The sequence below is a fragment of the Delphinus delphis genome, chromosome 6, assembly GCF_949987515.2.
Source record: "Delphinus delphis chromosome 6, mDelDel1.2, whole genome shotgun sequence".
Lineage (NCBI taxonomy): Eukaryota > Metazoa > Chordata > Mammalia > Artiodactyla > Delphinidae > Delphinus > Delphinus delphis.
Genome location: NC_082688.1, coordinates 82,443,536 through 82,468,162, shown reverse-complemented (window position 1 = coordinate 82,468,162; position 24,627 = coordinate 82,443,536). Strand labels below are relative to the sequence as shown.

The window sequence follows — 24,627 nt, the reverse complement described above, 5'->3', positions numbered from 1 at the left end:
ATTAAGTCACTTAGCACAGTGCCTGTAAAATAAGCTCCCAGTATATTTTAGCTAATATTAATATTGTTATTATTCTACTCCCTCGGATATGGTTAGTTGTGTCCTGTGAGTTTCCATGGCCTCTTGAACACACCACCACTCTAGAGCTAATTACTCAGTTGTAATTATTCATTTCCATCCTTCTCCTCCAGGTGGATGAGAGTAACATTCACCTGACCAGCACCTGACCCAGTGCTTACTTCAGTACAATGTAATGGGATGTTTTAAAAACTATTAAGGCACTTTTCTCTTTTGCTTCTCCGAGTATATGACATCTGCCCTAGCTGGCCTGAAGTGTCCATCTGCCAGGGGGAGGATTAGGATTTGTTACAGAAGTAAAAACAGAGTAATATGCAGCTTCTGGTAGGCAAATTAGGATTAGGCAACAAGATAATGGTCGTACAAGCCGGGCTATCTCCTCTAGAGAGGATTTTCCAAATTCCTTTATGTCCCAGCTTTAATAAATCAAGTGCAGAGTATGGGGCACCCAGCTCAGAGAGCTTTCCTACGTGTAGAGAAGACAACCCTTCCACCTATGACAGCAAAGCCACAGCCTTTATGGCTCTATGATAGAAGAGGTATGTGCCATAGGGTCAGGGATGGTCATCAAAATATTTAATACAGGCACAAACCAGTCAGAACAGATGCTAGCGATAAATATCCAGAGTGGCAGTGCTGGTTGTAGCAGGTGAGGGTAAGCCATGCACAGGAGCTACAGAAGAAAAGCCTGCCCTCTGACCCAGGCATTAGAGGGAGGAGACCAGAGATTGGTAGACACATCAAGTGCTCACATGTGTTCTGCTTTTCCTCCCTCCAGAAGGTTACATTAATAAGTGATGCTAATTCCATGGCAGGAGGAGGCAAGGGGGAAGGAAGTCTCTCTCACACTCTGCAGAACATGACCACCTCTTGGGCTGTCCCCATAGCAGCCTGGCATTTGCAACACCAGCTGGGTGTGGCCAGGCAGAGGAAGACCACAGAGCTGTGTTGAATGGATACACGATGTCTAAGGTCATGCACAGATCTTATGTTCTAAGTTTTATTACATCTATTCCATCTTCTGACAACTCTTCAGCCCTGGGGATCTCGTGGTTATCATTCACAGCCTCAGTGCCTTGCAATAAACCCTGCCCCAAATCAACCCCTGGTCCCAAGTGGATGGCATCCTTAACTGCAGCCAGTTATCAAAATAAGCCTATAAAGTGTCAGGGGCCTTCAAGACCACCCTCTTGTTTGATGATTCACCAGAAGGATCTACAGGATTCAGCAGAGAGTCATACTCATGGCTCTGATTTATTATAGTAACAGGATACAAAGCAAAATCTGCAGATTTTGCACCCCAAAGGTGAATGAGGCAAAGTCTAGCAGAAACAGGCACAAGCTTCTAAAAGTCCTCTCCCAGTTGTCACACAGGACACTCTTATTTCTTCCAGCAAGGAGTTGCGACAACACTTCTGAAATGCTGTCTACCAGGGAAGCTCATCACAAGACACTCAGTGCCAGGGTTTTATTAGGGCTGGTCACAGAGGCACCTTGTGTGTAGCAGACCCCCAAATCCCAGAGTCCCAGAAGGAAAGAGGTGTTTAGCATAAACCACATTGTCTGTACAAACAATTTAGGCTGAGTGAGCCACTCTTATCAGTTTGGGGAATGATAGGAACCATCTCAAAATCCAAGTTCTCAGACACCAACCAAGGCCCAACCTTGTAAGCAGCACTTTGTAATGAGAGCAGTCTCAGGCCTGCTGTGTTAATTCTTTCCTGGACAAAAGATTACCTGCTTTAAAAGTACATATGGGGGACTTCCCTGGTGGCTCAGTGGTTAAGAATCCACCTGCCAATGCAGGGGACACAGGTTCAATCCCTGGTCCGGGAAGATCCCACATGCCACGGAGCAACTAAGCCTGTGCGCCACAACTACTGAGCCCGTGCTCTAGAGCCCACAAGCTGCAACTACTAAGCCTGCCCTCTAGAGCCCACAAGCCACAACTACTGAAGCCCGCACGCCTAGAGCCCATGCTCCGCAACAAGAGAAGCCACCACAATGAGAAGCCCGGGCACCACAACAAAGAGTAGGCCCCACTCGCTGCAACTAGAGAAAGCCCACGCGCAGCAATGAAGACCCAACACAGCCAAAGATAAATAAGTTTTAAAAATAAATAAAATTTTTTAAAAGTACATATGGTTCAACCATGTCCTCTTTATCACTTTATTCTCCATTAAGCAGGCAAGAAGAAATCTGAGTTTTGATAACCCACAACACATCATTACTGACAATGAGGTCATCTCATAATAAGAATAAGTGGTGTTTTATTGGACTTCTCGCATGTTATGTTCACTTGCCGTGTTGTAGCTGGGACCAGTGGAGGCAGGTGCAGTCAGCACCTGCACTGTGACCCCTGGCCTGCCCCAGACATCACTTGAAACAGTTCCTGAATGTGCCATCAGCTTTCTGAGTCTCTCCACCGCAAAACTGTGTGCACCTGCTCATAGATCAGAGGTACCTGAGAATCAGTGTTCCAGGAGCGGTCCTCAGTTAGTGGGGGACAGAAATTGGTGGCTTAATCCTCCAGGTTTCCCTTTTCTCAGCGGGACAATTCTGAGGTGTGCTCTACAGTCTGCCCTGGGTCCACCCAGAACCGAGCCCCAGTGGGCCACAGTGGTCATGCGCTGATGGATACATCTTTGTTGGTGTTCCTCCTGTCTCTGTGTCACCTCTTTCCTGAGATCATTCCATTAACTGCTTACACCCTCCATGTTTGAGACAGAATTGAGAAAAAAATCCAGAGTCACTCAATGCCGGATCCAAGAACCTGTTCCATGTCATCAATTGGAAACATTTCACCTAAAAGATTTCCCCTAAATATATTCAAATATATTCTACCCATCCTTTCTTTCCAGACTTTACTCTCAGGTGCCAATATTTCAGCCTCTGGTGTGTGCTTATGAACGAGGTACACTGCCCAGGTGGTTAAGCATATGAGTTTTGGAATCAGAAATTCTAGGTTCAAATTCCATATCCTCCCTTCTAAGAATGCCTCTCAGAATTTAGAGGCCTTGTCTGAGGAGCAATTAGCACAGTGACTGCCACAGAGCAAGCACTGAATACTTGTGAGGCTCTATTACACTGTGGGTAAAAGGTTCCATCTCAAGCTAGGGGAAAGTGGGTCCTACTCAATCTTCCACCCAACTCAGTGACTTTTTCCTTTCAGCACTGTAGGATGAGAAGCCAAGGCAATGCTGTTCTGAAACCATCCTTGCTCTTTTAAAGTGTTTTGGAGAGAGAGCACTCTGTCTCATCTTTCACATGCCACCTGGGGCTGAAAGTCCTGGATGCCATTCTGTAAATATCAAGTGCCTCCGAAGTGCTGGCTAAGAACAACACTCAAAACCAGGGCGGGCAGAGAGCCCGCGAGGAGCTGGCTGCCTAGCACTCTCTGAACCTCTTCACTTTTGTCTATATCTTCAAGGTCTACTTTAGTCCCTGCCAATGTTAAAGTAAAAAATTGCCTCTCCAAGGACAATACAATGCTTTAAAAGAAACCCTGGTGAGATGGAATCTGTGGATGGAACAGTCAAAAGAGTATGGTTTGGGGGTCAGAGAGACCTTGACTAAAATCTTGGCTCTGCCCCTTAGTAAGTGGTTCTGTTGGCAAGTTTCTTCTGTTCTCCAAAGTGGGGGTAATGTCACCTCCTTCACAGAGCTGTAGCTACGGTTACAAATGGCAATGAAAAGGACCTTGCCCACGGCCTACATAGAAGGGACTGTTTTTATGACAGATAATCCCACAACCTGGTATTACTTATTTTCTACCTTTTCTATTTTGGCCCTTCTAGAAATATTGCTAAGAAGGAGCAAAACCATATGATCTAGACTTTTTCTTTTTTACCCTTCTTTCTCTGTTTGAGACTATTACTAATGGGACAATGGCCAAAGATGTTGAACAGAAAGAATGAGGGAACGAAGAAGGGTCTCAAGAATTCACAAATTAGACATGCTATTCTAGGGGTGCTGAATTTTGTCTAGCAACAAGCAGACAACACTCCAAATGAAAAATATGCTTTATTTTTTAATGTCAGCAGAGATTTAATTAAAGGTAGATTCAAAATTGGGTGATTAGGGTCAAGCAATTTCATTAGTACATTAAATAAGACTTGCAGTTGAATATTATACCAAAGTTAATAATTTGGAACTACCCATATGTAAAAAATCTTGGTGGCCAAGACTGCTGATATGACCTACTATCTGTCCTCCCTTTCTTCCATAGCAATGGCTGGGTAGATGACCTACCCAGGATAAAGATTACATTTTTTATTTTCCCTTGCAGATAGGTATGGTCACGTTATTAAGTCCTAAATAAACAAATGTAAGAGGGAGTGGTATATGAAATATTCCAGAGTATTCTTAAAGGGAAGCTTCTCCTTTTACTCCTTTCTGCTGGCTGGAATGTAGCCTCGATGGCTTGAACAGGAGCAACCATGTTGGACAATGAGGTCAACTTGAGACTAGAGAAAAACACAGAGAAGGAACACAATATTCCTTGGTGTTACCAACAATCACACCAATCCTGGACCTATACTTTCATATAAGAAAAATAAATTTCTATCTTTTTTCAGCCACTTGTTACTTTGGATTTTCAGTTTCTCACAGCTGATTCTAATCCTAACTAATTCATTCTGGATGGCACAGATACATAATTTGCTATAAAATGCTCGATTTCTTGAATTTTTATATGCATCAAAATCAAACATTAAGATGCATTAGCTTGGTTTCCTGTATTTTTTGGTTCTGCTATTAACAGAAGTCCTACTTTAGGAAGCGACAGGAATTGTCTTGGTTATCGCTTGAGTAAAATTTGCTTTGCATGTACAAAAATCTCATTTACTCCTGCTATTTGAGACTTAAGAGATTTGGATGTTTAATGGATCTTTACCACTGAAGATTTTTTTTCCCGAGTTGTACACAGATGCTGTTCTTGAGCTATAGCCCTCCTTCTCAACAAATAAAAAATCCTCTGAATATATTTTCAGTTCTTTTTTTGGGGGGGAGAGGGATTGGGTTGGGGTAGATATTTCATTTCTCTGAAGTCACCAAGTAACCCAATTCAATAAACATGTTTTTTTTTCTCTATCTGGATCAGGGTTTCATCTCCTCATTCCATTCCTTTTTTGTTTCATTTTGGCTTTTTGCTTGTTTGTTTGTTTGCAAGAGGAACAGAAATCTGAATTACATATTTAAAATACATACATAAAATAGAAAAATCAAGAGTGCTTGCTTGCTTGCTTTTCTTCCTTCTTTTTTTTTTTTTTTTTTTTCCCCTAAAGACTTTGAGACCACATATCCTTTTGAGAGAAAGAGAAAAGAATAAACTTCGGGGCAGAAGAGGATCCAAACACATAAAACTCTGCATGATCTGCAAGGGTTCAGGGACCCCTGGAGGCCTTTCTAGGAACCTTTCTAGGAATCTCACAATAACATTAAGAACTGACGTTATTTTGCAGAAGAGGACATTTTGGTCAGGTGGGGTAGGCATCTAGCTACATACTATAATGTAAGAATGTCAGAAAAACTCCCTCCATAAATAGATCTCCTTTTGAAACTTCTCCCCCTCTACTCCTACTTTCCTCTTGAGGTAAGTGCTAAAGTCTTTTGAGCTGCAAATGTTATCTGGGAAGAATAAAATAAGTCATTAACAGCCAATAGTTTAGATGTCATTAGCTTAACAGATGAGATAAAGCTGTTAGTCTCTAGCTAATATTTGTAATTATTTAAATCACATCTGCCTTCCCCAAGAGTATAAATGCCACAGGGGCGGGAGCCAAGCCTGCTCTATTCACTGCTACAATCCCAGGGCTTAGCCCAGTGTCTGGCACAGATCAGCACTTAGGCAACATTTATCAAATGGATGAATGGAATATAGCAAGAATGAGAGAGAGCAGGTTTTGGTGGAAGAAAAAAAGCTGATGTCCCTCTCAAACTGGTAGGGATTATAGGTAGAAGGCAGGTGGGCCAAGTATGGGGACCAAAGAGCTGGCAGAAAGAAGTGTAAGCACTGCAGAAGTCTCTGAAAGAAACTCTGCCTATTTCAGGTCAAACACTGAAAAAAATTATTTGGGGAATAAAATTTTATATTTCACTAAGTCTATCTTCATGGCCCAGACCATTTCTAAATATCAGAAAGTTCTGTTGAATCGACTCAAAGACATTATTTGCACTAAATCACAATCTTGATGTTTTACATCGTTGTGAACTCAGGAAAATTTTTAGATGCCCAAAGAGTGTGGTAAGTTACATTCCTCTACTGACTCAGTACATACACATTGAGTACTTAATGCAAATCATAACATGGAGGAGGTCCCAAGCCAGGCTTTGCAGCGGAAATCCTTCAAATGAAAGCTGTTATTGTTGCTGTTGTTTGGCCACGCCACGTGGCTTGTGGGATCTTCGTTCCCCAACCAGGGATTGAACCCAGGCCCTGGCCAGGAAATCTCGGAGTCCTAACCATTGGACCGTCAGGGAATTCCCCTTCAGATGGCAGTTCAAATACAGATTCCCTGGTCCTTCCTGGATCTCTGAATCAGACTCACCCTGGGAATCTGAATTAAGTTCCCTCTCTGAAATGGATGTAGGCAATCTGTGGTAGGTCAGTCCACTGACATTTGGAAATCCTTGCTTCTGAGGATACAAAGGTGATGCTGTCATTTTCATCAAGGAGTTTGCAATCTCAAGTGGAATTACAAGACGTGGCTATAAATAACAGAATATAATTTAGATGACAGGTATGACTGTTGACATTCTCTTGGGAAGACTTCATGTGGAAGTCACATTTAATCTAGACCCTGACAGATAAATATAACAAGGAGGCCAGGAGCAGGGGGTAAGTAGACTTAAGGTGAACTGGTGAACATCTAAATCTCAACAAGAAACTTACTTTAATTATCATAGGATCATAGACATTGGAAAGGACTTTAGAGATCCCTCCTTTGTCCCCTTCTCTATTCAAAAGGAATCCAGGGCTCAGAGGGATTAAGGGACCAGTAGAGAATCCCCCAGCTAGTAACCATGAGGACATATGCTAAAATGCACATCTCTAAACTCCCAAGCCAAGGCACTCTGCCCCACCTCCCTGACTCCTGTTGGTCTAGCCTGGGAGCTAGGAATGTGTTTCTGTTACTCCTATGGACTGCTTGGCTCATGTCCCTGAGAATGTAATGCCATATGGGACCAGGTGTCAGGAATGGCCTCCTGGGGACCAAACAGACCATAGGGCCAGCTGGCAGGCTCCCCGCCTCTCCACTCAACAGGCCCGTTTCATTTCACCCTGTTGCTCGCAGAATCTCTATGGAAAACAGCATTAGCAAGGGTGAGAAGCACACACACACAGAGTAAATGAGTAATTCAGAGACACTGAGATGCCACCATTGCCCAGGCTGGAGTCACCTTCTGTCACAGGCTTTGCACGTATGGGCCTGTGACAGACGGCACGTGCTTATCCACCCTCACCAGTCAGAACCTAATGGGCCACCTGATGGGTGGTGCCAGGCCATCCAGACACTCCAGCAGGGGCCCACAAACGAGTTTCCTGTGTCCCTGCCAACAAGGGCTATTCCTAGAGATGAAATAGTTGTTCACCGATGCGATGCTCCTGATTTAAGGGATCGCTGCTGCAGTGGCTGCACTTCTTTGAATTGTAAAGGTTCAGTAAAATTCTTTAAAAAAATTTGTACTGAAACATAATGTTCAAAAAATTGCACAAATTATTGGGTTGGCCAAAAAGTTCATTTGGGTTTTCCTGTAAGATGGTATGGAAAAAGTCGAATGAAATTTTTGGCCAACCCAATGTAAGTAAATAATGTAACTGGCCCCCAGAACAAGAAACATCATCACTAGAACCATAGAAACACCCTTTCATACCCCTTTCCAGTTCCTACCCCCACCAAGGGTAACCCGACTTTCAGCACACTTTATTAGTTTTCCCTGTTTCTGAAATTCATGTAAATGGAATAATTATCTCACATCTTCAATATTTAAGATACTTGGATGGTTAACAAGAAATTGCCGGGGCTTCCCTGGTGGCGCAGTGGTTGAGAATCTGCCTGCTAATGCAGGGGACACGGGTTTGAGCCCTGGTCTGGGAAGGTCCCACATGCCGCAGAGCAACTAGGCCCATGAGCCACAACTACTGAGCCTGCGCGTCTGGAGCCTGTGCTCCGCAACAAGAGAGGCCGCGATAGTGAGAGGCCCGTGCACCGCAATGAAGAGTGGCCCCCGCTTGCCACAACTAGAGAAAGCCCTCGCACAGAAATGAAGACCAAACACAGCCAAAAATTAATTAATTAATTAATTTAAAAAAAAGAAAGAAATTGCCTGCCATATATCTGGAAAGAGCTCTAATTTGAAAGGGTACATGCACCCCAATGTTCATAGCAGCACTATTTACAATTGCCAAGACGTGGAAGCAACCTAAATGTCCATCAACAGATGAATGCATAAAGAAGATGTGGTATATATACTCAATGGAATATGACTCATCCATAAAGAAAAGAATGAAATCATGCCATTTGCAGCAACATGGATGGACCTAGAGATTGTCATACTAAGAGAAGTGAGAAAGAGAAAGACAAATATATGATATCACTTATATGTGGAATATAAAATATGTTACAAGTGAACTTATTTACAAAACAGACTCACAGACATAGAAAACAAACTTATGGTTACTAAAGGGGAAAGGGGGTGGAGGGAGGATTAAATTAGGAGCTCAGGATTAGCAGATACAAACTATTCTATACAAAACAGATAAACAAGTTCCTACTGTATAGCACAGGGAACTATATTCAATAGCTTGTGATAAACCATAATGGAAAAGGATATGAAAAAGAATATATATATATATACATATATATATATATATATATATATATACTGAATCACTTTGCTATACACCAGAAACTAACACAACATTGTAAATCAACTATACTTCAATTTAAAAAAGAAAAGAAATTGCCTACAAAGTAATTTGCAAGTTTAAAGAACTAAAAGAGTAGATAGTATGCTTAAAAACGGGGTTTATTCCAGAACCAGCTAGGAGAGCTGTTTGACCCGGATCTCACTTTCAGAAAGAGCCTCAAATTTAGATCATCTCCAAATGACATTAACATACATTCACAGAGATACACTGACAAGACTGGAAAAATAGTCTCATCATACAATTTTAAAGCTGTGTTCCATTTCTGGAACTACATTGCCTATCATGAATTAATATTGTAAAGAAACCTTATACTTCCTGATGAACTCAAAATTATATTACCTTGAATTTTTTTGCATTAAAAGCATTAAATCGTTAAATACAAATATTTTCTATATACTGCTATTTTGGTAACCCTGTGTTGGCTTTCTCCATTTTTCACATACTAAAGCCTCAAAAAATAAGAAGTGGCCCAGACCTGTGCATGGTATGTGCTGCCCACACAGCCTTAAAGACTGGAGAAATAACAGGGAGTCTGTGAAGGAGGTGAAGCAATCACCTTCCTAACTTCCTGCCAGCGAGAAGTTTCTTTCTAGTCCTTCATTCTCAAAGTTATTATAAAACTAATTTCCTATGGTATTTGGGAAAATGAATCTCTGTACTTTTAATTCAATGTGTCATCATCACATGTTCGTATTTGCCAAGTTCCCTTTATGCCTTCAATTTTTATCCATGCTTCATTGGTGTCAAGATATTCAGCCTGTATAGGCTGAAGTGTTGTGCTGTGACACAGCAACCTCCAGGGTGGTGTGTTTCCGTGTGGGGTCTTTAGATCACCTGCATCACAGTGACCCCAGATGCTTGTTACTCATGCACATTTCTGGAGCCCACCCCACCACACCTGAAGCAGAATTTCTAGAAGTGGAGCCCTGGAATACACTTCTTAGGTTGAAGACTTGCAGCTGCTGTGTCACCTTATGTTTCTCCTTTTAAGGAACTGCCTTTCTAAAAATATTGATGACCATATTTCAGTAGCATGCATACTCAGTTGACATGCAGGTCCACCATTGATAGGAAGTCCCATGCTGGAGCCAGTAATACTCAGAGAAACAATTAAGTGTGAAGGTTAAAAAGCTCAATCCCTGGTTTAAGATCCAGCTGCCATTTCTTGGCAGGTCTTTGAGCAAATTCAACCTCTTTAAGCCTCAGTTTCTCACTTGAAAAATGGGAAAACTAACAATGCCTAACTCATAGAGTCATTGTGAGAATTAAATTTGTTAATGCTCTTAAGCATTTGAAGCGCCTGGCACATAAAAACATTCAATAAAAGGTAGCTATTCTTATCATTATGACTACTTGCAATTTCGATTTTTTAATTTTTTAAACTTAAAATTGGCAAGAAGACACCTGATATTCAAGAACTATAATCAGATTTTAAAGTTTTGTTCAAAAATGGAATGATAACATCCTAAGCTAACACTTGCCTATACTGCTCCAGGGAATGTACCATGATACGACACTCCAGGAAAACGATCTGGCAGTAGGTTACAAGAGCCTTTCCGAGTTGTTTTGGGTGCAAGTCTTACACACATATTACTAAATTGATCCATGTGAATGTCATATTTTTATGCCATTGTAAATTCAATTTCTGATTGTTCATTGCTAGTAAAGCAATATAATTGATTTTTATATGTTGATCTTGTATCATGCAATCTCACTAAACTCACATATTAGGTCTAGTAGAATGGTGAGAGCCGACAGACATCCTTGTCCCATTCCCGGCTTAGGCAGAAAGCATTCAGTCTTTCACTGTTAAGTATGATGTTAGCTGTAGGCTTTTTGTATATGCGCTTTATCAGGTTGAGGAAATTCCTTTGTATTCCTAATTTCTTGAAGTGTTTTCCATGAGTAGGTGTTGAATTTTGTCCAGATCTTTTCCTGCATCGATTGTAATATATGGCTTTAATTTTCTACTCTGTTAATATGGTGAATTACTTTGTTTGAATTACAAAAGTTAAACCAACTTTGTGTTCCTGGAATAAGCCCACTTCATCATGAGGCACTATCCATTTTATATATTTCTGAATTAGCTTTTTGTTAAGGATTTTTTGCGTCTATGTTCATGCAGGAGAAAAATATGTTTTTATTTCCAATGTTTTGCAGCTGGCATTTTCCTAGTCCTAAGGTATTACGGGATAGAAAGTAAATCGCCCAAGATGCAAATTGCATTTCTTAGCAGGGCCTAGGTCTCTGTCAATATTGTCACTTAATGGCAGTCAGCAATGCATGGGATCTTATTTATAAATGTTTTATTCATTATAATAGTATGATAAATAGACGTCTATCTGGTGGCTTTGCCAATGAGTATTTTTTATTTACAATTCATAAGTTTTCTCTATTTCAATTCCAAAGGCTAAATGCTAGCTTATGTCAATTTTTATGTCTTGATCAAAAGGGGTGTTTTTATTTAAAAAATTAATGTCCATGGTGCTTTATTCCCTACATGGATAACAGTTAAATATACTAAAGTAAATACAATCAATGTTTATGTTAAATAACATTCTATAATAATGGTCACGATAACACTATGCAGCTTAGAAAGCAGTTTTACATGCATTATCTTATTTGACCTATGTTCAGCATTGTTAGCCCATTTCACAGGCGGAAAAACTGAGGCTTCTTACTAGCTGAGAGAGCATGAGAAAGACCTGAAAGCTCAGAGAGCTTTCAGGTCTTTCTCATGCTCTCTCAGCTAGTAAGAATCAGAGTGTTTGAAAATAGAAGATATTTTTATACACACAGACAGAAACAATTAATTAACAAATTCACAAATCCTCTGTATTTTAATTCCAAAGGTTAAATGTTAGCTTAAAGCCATGTTTTGTGGCTTGAAATGCTTTCATGTTTTAAAAAATAAACATTCACTGCACTTTGCTCCCCGCTGTAAGATGATAACATGTTCAGAAACACTTAAGGAAATACAAATACAACATTATTTACTAGCAGGTATTAATTGTTCTAATAAAGGCAGAAGAAATTAGTTCAAACAAATGACAGGAGAGTCAGCAGTACTCCTGTAATTGTGAATATTGTAATTATTCTTCCTCAATATATTCATTAGCCCTAATTTTGTCTTTAGGGCATATCTCCACACAAACAGTTCTTTCCGGTTTTAAATTACATGCTCCTATTTCTATCAGCCACTTGACCTCCAGAGTAAACAGCTGCTTCTTCTTTCTTTAGATTCTTCTTGGAAACTCCACTCAGACACCAACGGAGTAGCCCCCTTGTGCATTTGGAACCAAACCACAGGCTGCAGAGCTCCTGAGCAAGTCTGCCAGTCGCCAGTTCCACATCCCACTCTAGAATTTCTCGAGGGGTGGTGCTTTTAGCGTGCACCAGAATCTCCTGGAAGACGTTAAAACACAGCTTGCGGGGGCCCCACCCAGAGAGTTTCCGGGTCAGGAGGTCAGGGGTGGAGCCTGAGGATCTGCAGTTCTTACAAGTCCCCAAGAGACTGATACTCCTGGTCCAGAACTGACTCTGAGCACCTCTCTACCAGATGAGTGATTGGCATCTGAGTTTCCAGCTTCCTTATTTTTTCCCCAGAAAAATAGAAAAGAAGTGGAAGTTTTTAGGAAAGACAGTAGATAAAAACTGGCCCTAGAAGAGCTTGTTTCTTTGCTCTGTAGACCTAATAGTTTAATAACTGCAGGTTTACAGCAGAGCCCAGGTCTCTATGATATTACATGCAATGAAATATATAACATTTTCATTTGATTATTTTTTAATGTGAGAGCTCTTTTAAAGAGACTATCAGGAATATCCTTTTTTTTTCTTAGTTTGCCAACTAAAAGAATATATACAAAAATGTCAACAGTAGTTATCTTTTGGAGATAATAGGATTGCAAATAATATCTTTTTCTCGTGGCTTACCAGTATTTCTGGTCTTTACTTACTACAACAAATATAGTGACCTATGCAATACAAAAATGCAGCCAGTTAAAATCATATACGTAAATTTGCCAGGCATGTTAATAAAGGCATGAGGAATAACTGAAATTTCTTCTTGCAACTCTACAAGCTAAAACATTTAAGAATTTATCTATCTTTCACCTACTTCTGCCCCATCCTCTACATCAGAGATCAAGCTTGGAGCTTGTTCATAAGTCAGAGTAAAATGGCAAGTTCTGAGATTTGTGGTCTCCTCTCTAGTCCATACTCTTACTACCATGGATGTGGTCTTCCCAACTGATTACTTCCCAATAATTCTGGTCCCTTCCAGCTACCTTCACCCCTTCCTCTCAGACCTTCCTTCCCCTGAAGCTAGAAGTGAGGGGCCACAACTTGTGTGCGCAGTGTGTCCTCTGAATCTCCTTACAGACTGAGGAAGAGCATAACCCTCCATTGACCTCATTTTCATTCACAACCTCAAGGAATAGTTTATACCACAAACTCATACATTGCCCAAATTTACTATAAGAACAGATTAAGTCACTGAAAAAAATAACCAATGTAACCTCAGCTGAGTGAGAAAATCAGAGTTTTGCCCACTTAAATTTTCATATGTATTCAGGTAATATTTCATAATATGAAAAACAACAAAAGCCGACTTTTGCCATATTCACTTCCTGGTCTATACAAAATAATATTGGTTTTTCTTTACTATACTTGCTAATTTTAAGAGGCTTCTTTTTATTTCTGTCATGGATATTTTTAATTGCAAATGCCATATTAAGTTGAAAATTAAGGGAAGGTTTTAATATTTCACATGCCAATATTTTTTCCTCCTGTCTGATTCACTTTGAAAATCCAAATAGCAAGGATGTTTTTTCTGTGGTTTGAAAACCATACACAGACCTACTTAACTGTGTTACAGTGGAAAAGCCACATTTTCTTGATCGTTAATTCATTGCCAAATTAAAATGTATGCCGCCTCGTCCTCCTACCACACGAACTGTGCCTGAAACAAAATAATAATTCTGCTTTGTTGAACAAAAAACATCATCCAAATCAAGACGAGGTTTTTCTTAATGACCTAAAATACGTGTTTTTGCTAAAGGAGGAAGAAATTTAAAAAGCAATGACAACACAGTGTTCTTCCAGGAGACAGTAATTAGAAACAAATTAGAGCTTCCGAGAGAGTGAAAGCAAGAAGGCCCTGTTTACATCATGCTAACTACAGCCCAGGTTTATGAACCTTCATTATCCTAGAGTTATTTCTCAACCATATCCTACAAATGGATGTGATTTGTAGCTTTAGCTCAACTGGGATTTGAGACATGTGAGTGGGTTTTTGTTTTGCTTTTTTTTTTTTAATCTTAAGAAGGACAGTTTTGTTATATCCAAACCAATTTCAACGTCAAAAAAGCAGCAGCTCTACTGCATCCTCTTCTGTTATCCCCTTTAAAGATATGTCAGCATTATTCTAGGAACTCTCAAGCAAACTGAGGCTCCAGTGTAAACCTCTGTAATTTTGAACAGAACTCATTTCTAGTAGCTTTTTACTCTGGGCATGACAGTTCATCATTCATCCAAATGGGAAAAGTAATTTGCAGAAATAAACATGTGTATTAAAAGGCTGAGAGAATGAGAGCACAACCCTCTGGGAGGTCTTCTTCCCTCGCTCATATCTAGCGGGCTTTGCTTCCCACTCCCTCCAATACTCCCACATATTCATTTGTAACCAGCCATCCACCCAACCCTAAGGGAGCAGCATGAAAAGATGGGGAGAGTCAGATATTAGGAAATGTCAAAATCCAATCTGGCTAACCCAGTGGAGGAAAATGAAAAACAGCCATGCCTTATTGGCTCCAACACTGAAAACCTCAGCAGTGGCAGGAAAAATGAAAGAAGAAAAAAATGTCAGCCACGTGAAAGAGGCAGGGCACAGAAATGGCACAGAACTGAAGAAAATGACAATCAGAGAAGACTCTTAGGGGGAGGGCCAGAGTGTATAGGAAGGTAGGGAAACCCATGAGGGAGGAGGGAACACAGCTAGACCAGCAAGTCAGCTGGGGGACGTCCATGGGAAGGGCATGGTGCCCACCAAACGTTCCCAGTGGCACTCATGATTATCACACCAGATTATTGCGTACTAAGGTGTCAGCTCATTAGCTTAGTGGGTGATATGTTTGTTTTACTGTTTTTTCTAAGACGTGATATATTATAGAAAGCCTTCTTTCAACAGTTAGTTTGGAATACTTCTAAGTATCCAACTATCTAGAAAATTCACTTTCCCATGATCTATTATTCCCCAATTCATCTTGATAACTAAAATAATTTTATAATTTCACTGCTATAGACTGAATGTTTGTGTCCCCCACCCCCAAATTCATATGCTGAAGCCTAATCCCCAATACAATGAATGATATTTGGAGGTGGGACCTTTGGGAGGTGATTAGGTCATGAAGGTGGAGCCCGCACAAATGGGATCAGTGGCTTATAAAAGAGACCCCAGACAGCTCTCTCACCTCTTCTGCCCTGTGAGGACACAGCGAGAAGATGGTTGTATACAAACCAGAAAGCTCTCACCAGACACCGAATCTGCTGGCACCTTGATCTTGGACTTCCCAGCCTCCAGAACTGTGAGAAATAAATTTCTGCTCTTTATAAGTTACCTAGTCCATAATATTCTGTTATAGCAGTCTGAATGGACTAAGATATTCACTAAGATATTCATCCTTTTCAGGATAAGTTCTCTTAATGTAGCTCCAAGTCTGAAAAAGGGAGGTTCTCTACTCTCTTAGTAAAATATTCTGACTGGTACCCACAGCCCACTGAATCCAGATGGCTCCAACCAGTTGAATTTTACAGTTGTTTGTACCTATTTAATTCCAATACTATTGTAATGATGTAATTAAATTTTAAAAATATGTGCACTGGTGGAAAATGAGAGCAAAAGAAAAAATTCTCATGTAAACAAAATTGAATCCTTTGAAAAAAATTAAGCTAATTATTTTCTTTTCAACTGTTGATTTTAAAGATGAGAAAAAGAACTCGTAAGAATCTAGAAAGGTGCTGCATTGTTTTAAAGAAACAAAAACAAGAAATTATAGAAAATGCAGAGAAATTTCAGCTCACACAGATCCAAATTCAAATCGAAGACCTGGGCCTTACTCAAAAGACTGGTAATGGGGCTTCCTTGGTGGCACGGTGGTTGAGAGTCTGCCTGCCAATGCAGGGGACATGAGTTCGAGCCCTGGTCCAGGAAGATCCCACATGCTGTGGAGCAATTAGGCCCCTGCACCACAACTACTGAGCCTGAGCTCTAGAGCCTGCGAGCCACAGCTACTGAGCCCACGTGCCACAACTACTGAAGCCTGCGCACCTAGAGCTGGTGCTCCGAAACAAAGAGAAGCCACCGCAGTGAGAAGCCTGCACACCACAACAAAGAGCAGTCCCCACTCGCCACAACTAGAGAAAGCCCACATGCAGCAACGAAGACACAACGCAGCCAAAAATAAAATAAATTAATTAAAAAAAAAAACTGGTAAATTACCGTACATGCACGTACTTTAAGTTGAATGTTTAAAGCACGCATATATCATTCGATGACTGCATCCTGGAACCAGATTTTTTCAATAATTCTGTCAGCTATTAGGCCCAATGACTCAGAGAAGATAGCTTCCACCACATTTATTTTAAAACTCTGGGAACAGATGCCCCCTGCCACCAATTTTTAAGCTTCAAAGTGCCCAATGATGCTGGTAAACTTCAGCATCTTTCATGTATAGAATGGAGTTTTAACTCGTCTGGCAATCTACCAAGGGATCTTTTTGTCCTTATGGTAAAATTTGTTCTTTGGTTGGTTGACAGTCCTGAAAGCATAGCTGCTCTTCTGTCTTTTGCACAGGCAAGGCCTCACTTGAACAATGGTTTTGTGCCAGCTTATCTTAAGGTTGTCTCAGGGTGAAGATGGTGGTTTCTTTTAGCTCTTAGACTTCCAAAATATGTGAGGTAGAGGAAGGGAGGTGAGTGTGTGTCAAGAGCTAAGTCCCACTGCTACTCTATTTCCAGATCAGTCTCTCCCCACAGCAGGGTCTCACCATCACTTTGCATTTGGAAAGGACATCCTTCATTTGGTTTTGTTTCTAAATTGAATTTACAAGTTCAGCACAAACATTTCAAGCTCAATCCTGGTTTTAGCTTCATCCAAACCAGGCATGGAAAGATTTCAAACAGTCCTTTTCCTGCCATGATATTCTTTTTGCCCCGGTCCATAAATGAGTAATTTAGTAAACTTGGGAAAGCATGTAAATTGCCATGGTGGGTGTTCTGCAGTAATCTTCATTCACTCAGAAGTGGGATTAAATAAAAGGCCTCCAAAATGTAATTCATTTCTGTTTATATGGTGACATGGTACAAAAATATCTCAGACAGGAAGGACAGAAAATAGAGAGAAACCTGTAGGCAATTATATAAGAGCCGTATTCTCCATTAGTTAGAAGGCTGACCACCAAGGTATTGAATAAAACCACAGAGGCATATCTTGTGAACTTAATACCCAGTTGGATCATTTCTAACAGCCCCTTCCTCTATATAAAATTACTTTCTACAATAATAATTATTTTCTTCATTTGATTGTTTAGTTTTAATTTTAAAAATACCTTCTAATTTAAAGATATTCAAATTCCATTCAGTATTTCAAGTATGAAATAAAATTTGCATTTACCAAACAAAACATCACACCTCACAGTTCATCACTCTATTCCACTGTTTAAACTGTAAATACAAAAACTCTGTGATGTGTGAAATGAATTTCTGTAAAGGATGCCTTCGCCTACATTTTAATAGGAGTGAATATAAACCCGTTTGCTGTACTTGAAAGTGGACAACAAGCTTTCCCACCAAAAATGGGCCTTTTCCTGTACATACGGTTTTTTCTTAGAAGGCATTAAAGTTGTAAATGTCTGCCCCACAGCGGAAAAGCATACGGCTACCTCAGTTAACGTCAACCGCAGCAATTGTTTAGAACTTAGTACAACGAATTTGTGTGGCAGGAGGCGGTATTTTATCTTTGACATTGTTTAGAATTGCCAGCATATGGTGATAATAAAAAGCAGACCAAATTCTAGTCAAATTGTTACCGCTTTTAAATTCTCTACAAACCATGTGCCCCCTTATTTTCTACACCCAAGGCAGAGCGCTCCCAGGGTTCTGCCCCTGGCATGTCACTACCACCAGGCAAGGGCACACCGTAATCTGAGGTCTAACAAGGAAGCTGCCTGGACAAAAGGGTTCTATATCTGGTTGCATCCGGATATAGAAATCAGAGGGCAGCTCAACTCCAGGATATCAGTGGGAACTTTATCATCATAAAGTGCTGGGTGGATCTAAAAATTGATGCACAAACAAGTCCAGGTACTGCTGGTGTGTGGGAATGTTTTAAAATGAGGTTACAATTCTCACCTCTTGATTAATTGAATAATGCTTTTTCCAGGTTTTTCACTTTTCATTCTGGATTGTAAATATTTGTTGAATGAATGAAAGGACAGATGGTCAGGGTGAGTCCATGAGAGAGGAGCTACAATTTATACATTGATTCGAGCCCACATCTCTCAATTTTCTCAAAGAAATGGTGATGAGATTTTTTTACCCAGAGAAACAAATGAGCATGTGAATTGTACAGGCGACCAAAATCTCAACACCAACAAATTCCAAGTCCAGACCAGGAATTGGTCTGTTAAGATCTAGAGCACAGAAGGAAGCCCGAAGCCTAGGATGGCCAACTTAGCGATAAATGCCAGAGAATGTCAAACAGCTCTCTACCTTGTCCTGTAGCCCTCACTGCTGACATGAGGAAGAAGGTCAAGAAAATAAGCAAATAGAATATAATTGAATCTTCTACTTTGGAAGGCTCAGCAGATCCAACCATGCTGGCCATGAAGACAATGCTTCAGATCATGTCGTGTGTTCTTTCACTTGACCATAAACTCTAACCCTGCAGCATTTATAATCAGTGAGGGCAAGCACCTGAACTTAGGATCAGACAAAAGCACCCATTCCAAAAGGAGTTCCCCTGCAGAATACAGGGGGTTTCTCATTTTTAGACTAATCCTCCCACTAGCATAGAATAAAAGTTTCTCATTTCTAACTTTCTTTCTGTTGATTTTACTACAAGACCCTTTATAAAAGGGAGAAAATAGAGAAGAAACTTATTTCAGAAGAAAAATTGCTCTATAACAGAAAGAAAGACACATACACACACACAAATGGTAAACTCCAAGGTTTTTTGGTAATGCATTTTTTCCTCTTTATATTGGGTAATAGGTACACTACTGAAGCCAAAAGAAAAACAATAAAAGCAATATACTTGAAGTATGTTTTTAAGCTTTTATAAAATCTCCAGCTCCAAAGGAGTAGAAATGAATTTTAGCTAAATTTGATATTTTACACAAACTGCATTCAACATGTGACATAAAAACTAAACCTTCACACAAAATGTCCATGTAATCAGATATGCAATAATATGGGCCAATATCACATTAATGATTTCCTCATAAGTTTATTAGAGTTCTATTATTTAAATAGGTAAGGTGTTATATCCAAGAGGGAAAGAAAAAAAGAGCTAGAAATTTCTCCTTTTATATTCTGGAAGAGATATACTTTGCTTCAACACTTCCTACTCACTTAAATGACTCAAAATATTTATATGCCATTTTCTCATCCACATAATCATCAGAGATGTATATAAGAAAAAAATTTAACGGTATCCTATCCTCAGTAGGGATATGTCTACTCTTGAAGCTGATGTAGTATGGGAAGAGATTCATAAATTTGTCAAGAGGAATAAAGGAGACAGAGCAAACATTTCACTCACAATGTCTAAATATTCGAGATCAAACACATATGAATGGAGCAAATCAGGTGTACCAGTATCTGCATGTGTGTGCATAAATGAAAACATGTGAATATGCATACACACTTCACCAATTACCTCAAACCTTAAAGGTGAGCTTCTATTCCCAGAGTGGCATATTGTTAACCTGAAAAAAACTGAATGAACATTCAGTTCAGTAAGGAATTAGATATGGTCCCTTACCACACCTCCCACATCTCTGTAACTTCTTAAACGATTTCACAAACAGGTCTCCAAAATCTATTTGCTCTCATATGAGCCAGTGGTCATTGGGTCTGAGATATATATAGTTCCAAAGGTAAAAAGCTGAAGAACTGATTCTTACCAAGAAAGGAAGTATTGCCCAGCTTGAATTTCCTCCTCCTCCTCCTGCAAATTGAAATTCTTGCTCTAATCAGGCTATTTCCAAACGCATATGAAATGGACCACAAGGAAGAGGAAATTAAGCATCACAGGATCTGTTTTAGGCTCATAATGAGACGTACAAAGGTTTCTAGGATCCAGACAGTGATCACCTTGCTAGAATATATTTGCTCTTATTGAAACACATTTTCTTGTAACTAGTTGCAATAAAATGAACAGAACTAAAATGGTCATCTTTCTGTTTTCCTTTGCCCTCCTTTTTTCCCATCCTCTCCTCGCTCTCTCTCTTAAGCTTGGAGAGTTATAGAAGATGGGGTTGCTTTGGCTACCATTAAATCAATCTCACCTCATATCCTTTCACAAGTATAAAATTAATTCTGAGTGATTCTGATTAGAGCAACTGTACCCTATCCCTGATCAAGCCTAATTACAACTGGATGCAGGGTCCCCGCCATTGTTGTATGTAAGTAATGGAGCCTGAATTTCAGCCAGCAGTGTCTTGTTAATGAACAGGACTGATGAGAGGCCTGCACATTGTCTCCAGCGACCTCTTCTGCATCATAGAGAGCAAACTGCACTGATAAACACACTGAGATGGTTATTATCCATTATTCAGTTTTACAATCAGCGAACACCTGGCACAGCGGCAGCCAGTCACTCTTTACTTCCCATCCGTATCTATGGGGGCCCCAAACTCTGACACAATATAGCATGCCAATTTCCCTGTATCAAAGGAAAGAAGTTATGAAGAAAGGGCTGGGGGACCCTGAGAAAGGTGCTCTTGCTCTTTTTACATCTCCTTGCTCTTTGCAAGGAACAGATATTGGCAGCAGTTCTGCAAATGTTAGAGATGGCTTTGAGAGAGGTTTTAATTGTTGCTCTTTTATGTTAAGAAGGACTTACAGGGCTTCCCTGATGGCGTATTGGTTGAGAAGCCCCCTGTCGATGCAGGGGACACGGGTTCGAGCCCTGGTCTGGGAAGATCCCACATGCCGCGAAGCAACTAAGCCCGTGCAGCACAACTACTGAGCCTGTGCTCTAGAGCCTGAGAGCCACAACTACTGAAGCCCACATGCCACAACTACTGAAGCCCACGTGCCTAGAGCCCGTGCTCTGCGACAAGAGAAGCAACTGCAAAGAGAAGCAACTGCAAAGAGAAGCAACTGCAATGAGAAGCCCGCGCACCGCAACAAAGAGTAGCCCCCGCTCGCCGCAACTAGAGAAAGCCCGCGCAGCAACAAAGACCCAACACAGCCAAAAATAAATAAATAAATTTATAAAAAAAAAAAAAAGAAGGACTTACAGACCAAAGAGCTACCCACCAGCTCCTGAAGGCTGGTATGCTTCCAGATTAACAAGGCAATGAGGCGTTCAAAGAACAAAGAAATGCACGATTGCCGTCTTTGAACCTACAGGAAAGGAAAATCCGTTGCATTTTGCTTAGTCCTGGCTACTCATGGACTTTCAATTAATCTAGTTCTCTTCTCATTTTATAAATCTTTATTTCAACTTACTTTAAGGAAGGAGACTGCCTGCCTTTGGTGGCAATATATTTCATATTTTTTTTATCTTTGCATGATCATGGTGAATTTATGATGATTCTATTGCATGAAAAAGTTCCAGTAAAGATTTTTTTTCAGCAATGGTTAATAAGCAAGTTTTGAGTCTACAGGACAGAGAATCTCTATTTTCTGGACAGCACTAGGTACATTTTCTATATCCCAGCAACTTCAGAGGCTGGGGAGGACGCTGGGGCAATGAGAAAGAAAGGGATCACAGGGTATTGGGGTGTGTGGCCTCAGAGCCCTAGTGCACAGTTTTGCCAGTTTGAAGATTCTAAAGTCAGCTTAAACTGGGGGATCTCAGCAGTCTCTGGAAAAACTGGCTTGTGCCATCCAAACTCACCAAAGAACAAACTGGAATCAGAAAGGCAGTTTAGATAAACATATGAAGATGATATTTTGGGTTCACAGTTTCTCAACTAGAAACAGGCCCACAAATTTAAAGGCAGTGGTGATGGGCCTCTGCACCCAGTGGCTGGTTTGAAAATGTCAGCACAGCCATATATAGCTCCCTCTTCAGCAAGAGCTCAAACCTTACACACATTTTTCTCAACACCTCTTTCCAGCACCAAAAAAAAAAAAAAAAAAAAAAAAGCAAAACAACACAAAACAGAAACAGATACTTTTTTTTCCAAGAAGTGGTCAAGGTACTTCAATTTTACAATTAAGAGGATAAAAGAAGACACATTTTGCCAAAGCTCAAGTTGGCACCTGGACACTTCCTCAAGTTTATACAAATGTGAGTGACTTAGTCAGGCAAGGTCAATGACTGTAGACTCCATGCCATTACATTGTCATACTGTTGTTATTTTTCAAGAGCCCTAGAAGTTAAGAGGAAGCACATAATGCCAATGTGCTTAGTGTACCTCTAAGGGTCAGATCATGCTGACATCGTGGAATCAAGCCCTTCTCAACACTGTTCTTTTGTCCCACCATCAGAAAGGGACCCATGAGAAGCATGAAAATATGAATCAAGAAGAATGTAACTTTCCTAAGGTAAAATGGCTACATTTTGTCCAGACAAATGTCATTTTCAAACACACTCGGATAGAATGACCACTTTGTCATTCTATGGTTGGTTTTGTTTTATTTTTTTTGGCTTGCAGTCCTATCACAGTTCTCACAGAAATGCTTGGCCAAAAAAAGATGCCTTATAAACTGAAATCAGATTGCCCAAAATCAAAACAGTGAGAATTAAATCTCACACTTCTTTATTCTCAGGGCAGTCAGGTCAGGGCCCTTCAGAAAGGGGCCTTTTGTAGCAGATGAGATAAGAGGAGAAGGCAATGCTGGTCATCAGATTTACTTTACTCACATCTGTTTTTTACTCACTGACCAAAGACCTCCTGCCTTCATGGCCACTGGTATCTCTTGGAATAGGGTCCCCAACAAGAGAAAAGCAAGTCATGGAACCGCAGGTCAGAAACAGACCTTAAATCATGAAGCAAGATTACTGAGTAGGCCTGGCCTTGCTGCTTCCACCTGTGCATTTGTGCACGTGTGTGTGTGTGTGTGTGTATGTGTGTGTGTGTGTGCTCATGGTAAAAGGGAAACACATATATAGATTTGACCTATTTATTAATTTGAAAAGTATTTGTTGAGAGCCTGTCGTGTCTTTGGCACTATTATAGATTCTGGGGATACAGCCATGAACAAATCAGCCAGAATCCTTGCACTATAGGAGTTTACATTTGTATGAAAATAAATGTGAGAGATGTAAATAAAATATGAGGAATACAAACATATCGATGCATTAAAAGAATAAAACACCATCAAGTATTTTCATAGAACTAGTTCTAAAATTATAACACCACATAACTGTGGTAAAATCTGAAATTAACTGAACAAAAATAATTACAAGTTATTTGTAATATTAACAAATACTACATCCATTAAAAATTTCATGAAGCCACCATTTTTCATCCATCAAATTAACAAAGCTGTTTTTCAAGAGTTTGGTGAGTTGAGTGCCCTCATATGCTGCTGGTGGTATAAAGTGTACAAGGCTTTCAGAAAGCAATTTGACACCTTGTGTTAAGAACCTAAACCTTAAATATGCATGGCCTTCTATTCAGTAATTCCTCTTAGAGCTATGGGTTTCAATCTTTAGTATGCCTAAAAATCTCTGGAACTTTATTTAAAAAGTGGATTCCTGGGCCCTGATCTCAAATATTCAGATTCTGCAGGTCCAGGATGGGACTCCTGACATTTATATCTTATTCTGATGGAGGTGGTTAGGTTGTCACACTATAAGAAGAGCTCCTCTGGAAGGATCTATTCCAAGGCAGTAATCAGAAATATAGAGAAAAATTTATACGTAAAGCTTTTGATCTCAGCTCTTATTTGTAATGTTGAGAAACTGTAAACAACCTAAATTGACACAAATAAGGAAATGGTAATAGTAATTATGATACATACTTACAAGAGATTATAGCCATTAAAAATGGGCTTTGGGGGCTTCCCTGGTGGCGCAGTGGTTGAGAGTCCGCCTGCCGATGCAGGGGACACGGGTTCGTGCCCCGGTCCGGGAAGATTCCACATGCCGCGGAGCGGCTGGGCCCATGAGCCATGGCCGCTAAACCTGCGCGTCTGGAGCCTGTGCTCTGCAACGGGAGAGGCCACAACAGTGAGAGGCCCGCGTACTGCAAAAAAAAAAAAAAAAAAAAAGGGCTTTGGGAAGGTGTTAAATGAGAGAAATCAAGATGCAAAATTATGCATATTGTATTTATGAAAAAAATATATTTTTCATATATATGAAAACAACTGCAAGGAAATACATCAAACTTTTAATAGTGGCTATGACTGGGTAGCAGGATTAGGAGAAATATTTATCT

At 40.2% G+C, this 24,627-nt stretch overlaps 1 protein-coding gene across 2 annotated transcripts in view; it reads right to left on the bottom strand.

Moving 5' to 3' along the window:
* The window catches only part of RMI1 (RecQ mediated genome instability 1), a 288,866-nt gene that overhangs the window by 128,052 nt on the left and 136,187 nt on the right, over nucleotides 1-24,627 (bottom strand). For both annotated transcript variants that reach the window (XR_009519915.1, XR_009519916.1), the window contains exon 4: nucleotides 24,216-24,435. The gene's annotated coding sequence lies outside the window, so the exon portion shown is untranslated. The remainder of the gene's footprint in view (nucleotides 1-24,215; nucleotides 24,436-24,627) is intronic.